This window comes from Lolium perenne, chromosome 7 (genome assembly GCF_019359855.2).
Source record: "Lolium perenne isolate Kyuss_39 chromosome 7, Kyuss_2.0, whole genome shotgun sequence".
NCBI lineage: Eukaryota > Viridiplantae > Streptophyta > Magnoliopsida > Poales > Poaceae > Lolium > Lolium perenne.
In genome coordinates this window covers 201,116,399-201,123,023 of record NC_067250.2, presented here as the reverse complement: position 1 = coordinate 201,123,023, position 6,625 = coordinate 201,116,399, and the positions used below count along the sequence as shown (strand labels likewise).

The window sequence follows — 6,625 nt, the reverse complement described above, 5'->3', positions numbered from 1 at the left end:
TGATGGGGTAAATGGTGTAAAAAAATACTTCATCTAAATCCATTAAAGCACGTCTAAACTTTGCTAAAACTTTGCTAAACCTCTTCTAAATCCATTAAAGCACCTCTAGATACATCAAATTTTTGATAAACTAGTTAAAATGCCCGTGCGTTGCTACGGGTACTCAAATTCATTTTTCTATGCACATATATATAGTTCAAAATACTTATGAAAAACTAAAAGAAATCAGAGATATCATAATTTATAATTATCAAAGAAACTAGTATTACTTATAGAAATATCTCTCATGTTAATTCAAAATCATTGGTTATTACAAGTCATGACACCAACAGAAAAAACATTTCTTTAGAACAAAATCTCCTTGGCCGCTGTCTCTAGGTCCTCTAGGAATTCCTTCAATTGCTCGACACCTCCTCTTCACCTTCAGCTTCAAAAACACTATCAAAGTGCTACCATACACCTTCAATAACGAGCATATCTCCGTCCTCCTCCTGTTGCACATGCGAGGGGAACAGAGGTCGCAGGGGTAAGATCTGTTGGTAGCAAATGGTAAAGTAAAGTAGATTAGAATCTGCCCAACCTGTACTTGAAAGTTTTGCATTTGATGTACCTTTGATCCTTGACCTGTAAATAATAGATTGGAATCAAAATCAACCTCATATGCTCATTTCTTTTTTTCCATACTGCATGCAATGCCTAATGGTATCCTAACAATAACAGTGTCAATAGTATGCAAGAAAGCGGACAGTCAAAGATAAATATTGTCCAGGAGCCACTAATTCTATACAACACGTATTCAAAATTGATGTGGTTGGCTAAAAATGAACCGAAGAGAAGGTAAAAATAAAACAGTTTCTTTCTACCTGTCTTGTAACGGTGACCAAGAGCTAACCAGGAAGCATAACGTGAATGTCAATTCAGGTGCAATCACATCTCTATACTACTCTATGTTTTGGAAGATTATAGTAGCACGATTTCATAAACAGACATGGAACTTGGGATATACTACTCTATGTTGCCTGGGGTATACTACTCTTGAATTCCTTCAGTTTTGGAAGAGCACTTATCCAAGGATCCTTGAATTCTCGTTCTGTAAATCAACTGTACTGAAAATATAAAACAGAAGTAATAGGATACATGCCTATCGTCTAATTTATTGGTGTCATGGTGTCATATAGTTGAACATACATATGACGTACGCTGGAAAAACCGAGTGCAAAAGAAAAATGAACGCGGTGTACGCGAGGCACCTGCTCCTTATTCGAGGAGTAGGCGTTGAGGTAGAGCACATGGGCGGTGAAGGCTAGGTGGCGAGCGTGTAGGTTCGGAGTCACTGCACGACGTGCAACTCCTGGATCGCTTTTTAGGCATCTGAAGTCTGAATACCGGTACTCTTGAAAAAATAAAACATATGGGTTAGGAGCTAGGACTAATGGCTCCTCCAATCCCAGGAATAAAATAACAAGATAAACAATGCATATCTTCGCAACCTTCCCCCGAAAGTCAGCGGCCAAGTAGTAAACTTGTGATCAATTTCAACTCTATATCATTTGAAAAGAAAACAAGCAAGATTTTGCTGGCCAGCTATACAGTTTGCGTAGAAATTTATCAACAGATATTCTAATGATTATTGATTACCATTTTATCTGGCTAATTCAGAAGCAAAACCTAAAATAAGGTTTACCATTTTATTCAAGCAGCAATCGGCAACCTCACCCCACTCCGCCACCATTGCCACCATACCCCACTCCGCGAGACCGTGATTCACAAAAGGAGTATTTTCATAGCGAAAACAATAATGTCATGAAATTCATTATAGAGTAGTGCCAGCATTCATGAACAGATTTACACATATTTTGACTGGTTCTAGTCTCCAAGAATGCATGTGTGATAGTCATTTATGAGCATGTACGAACTCACAGAATATACTCACTTAAATTCCATCAACATTACTCTTTGTCCATATTTACAAGAAAACACTCCTGAGAGAAACATACATTACAATCAGATGATGTTACAAGTAATTTGATTATTTTAAAATTATCTATAATATGAATTAGCAATATAGGTTACGTCGTACATCAATACATGAATGCTAAATCAGTTAACGGCTAATGCTTCAGTCCATCTCAAACGTTGACCAACGGGGAAATGATCCCTCCTTTGGCTATACGTTGTTAGGTAGAATGAGACTCTCCCCGCGGATGGACGTGGATGGATGATAACCCGGTTTATTCGCCCCTCCTGCAAAATTACCGCGGATGGGGATTCGAACCCGGGTGGGCTGGCTGCGCACTCGCTTGCCTTGCCACTGAGCTAGAACTCAATTCTCAATGCTTCAGTCCATCTCACACTCCTCACTCATATTCATTTCACAAACCTACCCAAATAAAGACTATATTTAGTACATGACACCTGCCTGGAAATTTGATTCAGTGAAAGAAGCTAAAACGCTCATCAACAAGAAAACTTATTTAGTGCAAGGGAACCAAGTCTGATTGCAAACCCGGATTAGCCCACGAAGGCCGAAGCTACCGCGCCACACCTCACCATGCAGAGAGAAGAATTTGTGAGGGGGAGAAGAGTGCGTCACACACCATCACATCAGACCAATCTTGTCTAGCAGCGGTTCGCCCGCTAGAAATCTTCGCACCGGCAAGATCTACCGCCGCCGCTAACGCCTCGGAGAACACTGCCGCATGTGCGTCCCAAACCACCGCCGCCCTGAAAACCCGCGCGGCCCTGAGTCCTGTTGCGCTCCATACCTGCGTGAGGCGAGGCGAGCCTGTGGGCCACCGAAGACGCCCCTGTAGTGTTGCCTGTCCACGCTCCTGTTGTGTGCAGTGTGCCCTTCCACACGACCATGGAATCCACCGGGTCCGGTCGTCTTCTTCCGGCGACGAGTGTTGCATCCTCTCCAAGGCCTGCGACGTGATGTTGAGCCGTTGGTCGAGCGCCTCGAGATGGCGCATCGGCGCATCGCTCTGCGTTCTCCTTGGCCCCCTCCTGGACCGTGGCGGCTATGGGGTTGACCTTTGAACTGAACATCTTGCAGCGTCTTCCTAGAAATGTTTGGCGTGATGTTGGCCAACCAGACCGTCTCGTTTTTTATCTGTAAAACACAAGGCATAAATCAGTAGCAATGAATTTCTTCTACAAACCGTAAAGACAAAAAAACATAGACACATAGTGCTCATTCATCAGAATACATAACCATATGGCCACACATAAATTGGGGGGAAGGAGATGAAAGTGCAGCACAAACCAGAGGCGGTAGGCGGACTTTGATATTCTGGTAAGACATGACCTATCTCTGTAGTATGTATATACTTCTTCATATGTTCCTTGTTGATTTGGGAGCAAACCAAGCTTTGAATGCGTGCAGAGAGAATTATCAAACTGTATGCCTACAAAAGTGTCAATAACTGCTTATTTGTCTTCAGATGACCAAGGATTAAGTTTGTAGTAGGCATACTTAGGATTGCATTAAAGGAAGCTGTAGAGATATTAAATAAATAACATCACAAAAGTCATTGGTCTACATTCTGTTTAAGCTAAATATGAACCATTAATCTTGGCCCCAGGATGCAGGTTTTCCTTATAAAAAATGAATGGTACAATTTTCTCTATTGGCTGGCTGCTAAAATACTTTTTGAAGGGAACACGCAAATAAAACCTTTTGTTGAATTGTGGGTATAGAGAGGACAGCACAATGAACAATGGCAACTGCTATATCTATGTATCCATTAGGAACCATCGCAACTGCGCTGAAAAAATCTGAAAGGGTTAATGGAGATACATGCCGCACCAGCTCTAAACATTTAGTTTTTTCAATAGCCACTACTAAATGGTGAGAGCATATCATTGCCTCGCGCACACCACTGAACTTGTCCAGTTATTCTCACATCTCCTAGTGAAGTAGTGCTCTTGTTATTCAGCAGATCTGTATCGCCGCCCTGGAGTTTCCAGTGTGTCATCGTGATCCGCGCCTTGATCACCCTCGGCTGGCGATACACGTGGTGACCAGCTATAAGTAACACATTTTTTCTCAATTTAGAAGCAATACGAAAAAATTCCATAAAAAGCAAGCAACAAATTAGAACGTGTAGAAGGATGTGTAGAAGTATGGGTCAGTGACAGAGTTCTCGATGTTTTTTTAATAACATTTGAGGGAGAGATCGCTGACAAAGTCAAAGGTGGTGAACTCAGGATCATCTTCTTTGGAGAAGACTCCAAATTGAACTGGACTTCCCCTGCCTCGCGATGTAATTTTTTTTTATTCATAGAGGATGGACAATAATTAAGGATAAATCCCTTAAAGATTTAACAATAAAGGAAAAAGTATGTCACGCATAATACTTAAAGAGGGTATCAAGTGACTTGGCCTGGATGTAGAAAAACGAACTTGATGTTAGTGTACTGCGTGAGGAAGGGGCTCATCTATTTATTGGCAGCGAGATACCACCATGGCATGTTGATTCACACCTGCATACATGACCCGGTTAAATTTGTGATTCCATTAACTGAAATTGCTGCAATCAACTACAAATTGGTAGAGTAACATAGTAGTCCTGGACATATCATAAATGGGCAACATAATGAAGAAAATGGAAAGATCCTGATTTACACCATGATTACGAATGACCATGCCAAAAGACAGAAGTTGGACACAAAGAAACTGAATCTTAAGCTCAATCAGGTACAACTTAATTTGGGACAACACTGTTACAATGTTGAATCACAATTAGTGCAGCTGCAAATTCCAAATAAATAATTCAATACAGGGGATAAGCGTCACCTTCTTGGCGATGAACTTGGGGTAGTTGTACTCGACCAGCACTCCAGCAGCGTACAGAGAGATGTAATATCTTGCATGCCACGACGGCGACTCGAGGCGACGTAGCATGCAACCAGCCTTGTCGCCTGCTGGAAACGCCATGTGCACTCGTACTAAGACCTACAGAATACACATCACACACACTGTAAAATGAACGGAATAACAGAATCATAAGTTCATGATGAATTCAGACTAACCGTGCACATATAAAAATTTACAAGCATGGTTTTTATGGAACTCAGATCAGGATCAAAAGTCATACATTATGTTTTCGATCTGTTCTCATAATTATTGTTGGATTTGGAAGCAAATCATCACACAAACTTAACATGAGGTGAACATGTCACGAAAAAGCAAGAAAGAAATGGAAAACGTGTTGGAGTACTGAACCACACCAATACAGCAGGAAAGCTTCGTCAGTCGTCGAAGATATAAAATCCATGTTTTTAGTCATGTTAATCTTGCAGCTGAAAGCAAGAAGTTAAATTCTTCTAATATGTGGTGAAAACACAAAGGCAAAAGGAAAGAATCATCCGTGGACTTCAATTAGGCTATAGGGAAGGAGTATTTAGGCTTTTTCATTGCTGCTAATGCTTTGACCATTCACGTCTAATGTTCCAATTATTAGCATTACTACTACATATATGCTGCTTAAGAAAAATGTTCAGGTCAGATTCTACACATGACACTGCACGTATGACTGAACTCAAAAGATAAAATAAAAGACAGAAGGGATGAGCAGATCGAGGGGAGGAAGAAACGAAGGAGAGGAAAGGATTGGTCACCTGCCCGCCAGGAGTTCCCGTGCTGGTAGTTGCCGGAATAACCACCAGTTCGCGCATATCCCAGAGTCACCGGGAAGCTCTTGTGACAGGCGCCCGCCGTGTTAGAGCACAACATCACGCATCTAGTATTTGACATGAGAGAAAAAATAGATGAAGGCACAACATCGGAGAGGAAAGGCAGGTGTGGCGCTACCTAACCTGGAGTGACGCACATGGTGGATGTCGGCAACGCCGCCAGCGGCGCGGACTCCAGCAGCGCTTGACAGCCTCCTCCCGGCGATGATAGCACCCCTCGGCCTGGCTCCCATGATGCCGATTGGTTCGTTCCCTCGGCGGATGCTTCAAGGCCAGTAGGAGGCTGAATCGTGGGCCGGTAGGAGGCCGCTGGGTCGTCGACCGGCGGTGGACTGTGGTCGTCCTATCGTTGGATTTTGAGGAGCGGAACGTCGATTGAAGCGCTCCCCATCTTGTTGAGAAGAAAAACCGCCCGGTCGATTAGCTGCATCAGATCGACCGCCTTGATGAGCGTCCCGTAGGAAAGCTTCCTGACCTTGTGTCAAGCCGACTATCTGGTCATCCGTTCGTCGAGCTCCGCATCCCTCTCGCTTTTGGTGCGGACGGGTGAAACTCGCCAAAGCGACTCCTCTGCGTCCGCCGGCGGCGGTGCACACGCCAGATTGATGGGTTGATGACCGAGTAGATGAATTTTTGGGAGATCAGCAGGGGTAGGTGGATTTGGCGGATTCGGCGGAGTCATTGGGCCTGGCCCATGTGACGACGGTCGAGGAAGCGCGACGACGGAAGGAACGACCAAGCAATTGACGTATTGTGGTGGATGGCAGAATAAGGAACCAGTTTAGTCTTTTTAAGTAGTAGAGATTTGAGACATCCTTTTATGGAGTGAGGGAGTACATAAGTAGGGCTCTTTTCTGCATTTGTAGTTTATAATACAAAGTCTATCCATGCACATAATTAGTCTCGCAAGAGCATCTCCAACTATCCG

At 43.2% G+C, this 6,625-nt stretch overlaps 1 long non-coding RNA gene and 1 other non-coding gene across 9 annotated transcripts; both read right to left on the bottom strand.

Annotated features, from left to right (window-relative positions):
* Positions 1-259: 259 nt before the first annotated feature.
* On the bottom strand, positions 260-6,448 carry LOC127314482 (uncharacterized). 8 transcript variants are annotated; one of them, XR_007859690.2, is made up of 6 exons: positions 5,623-6,448; positions 4,799-4,957; positions 3,266-4,485; positions 2,507-3,112; positions 581-624; positions 260-491 (listed from the first exon to the last, which is right to left on the bottom strand). It is a non-coding gene; the product is annotated as an uncharacterized lncRNA (long non-coding RNA). The 8 variants fall into 8 exon arrangements; XR_007859683.2 differs by having other exon boundaries at positions 581-3,112; XR_007859684.2 differs by having other exon boundaries at positions 260-624; positions 1,251-3,112.
* On the bottom strand, positions 1,882-1,991 carry LOC127318149 (small nucleolar RNA snoR103). Its single transcript, XR_007861704.1, has one exon. It is a non-coding gene; the product is annotated as a small nucleolar RNA snoR103 (small nucleolar RNA).
* Positions 6,449-6,625: the final 177 nt, after the last annotated feature.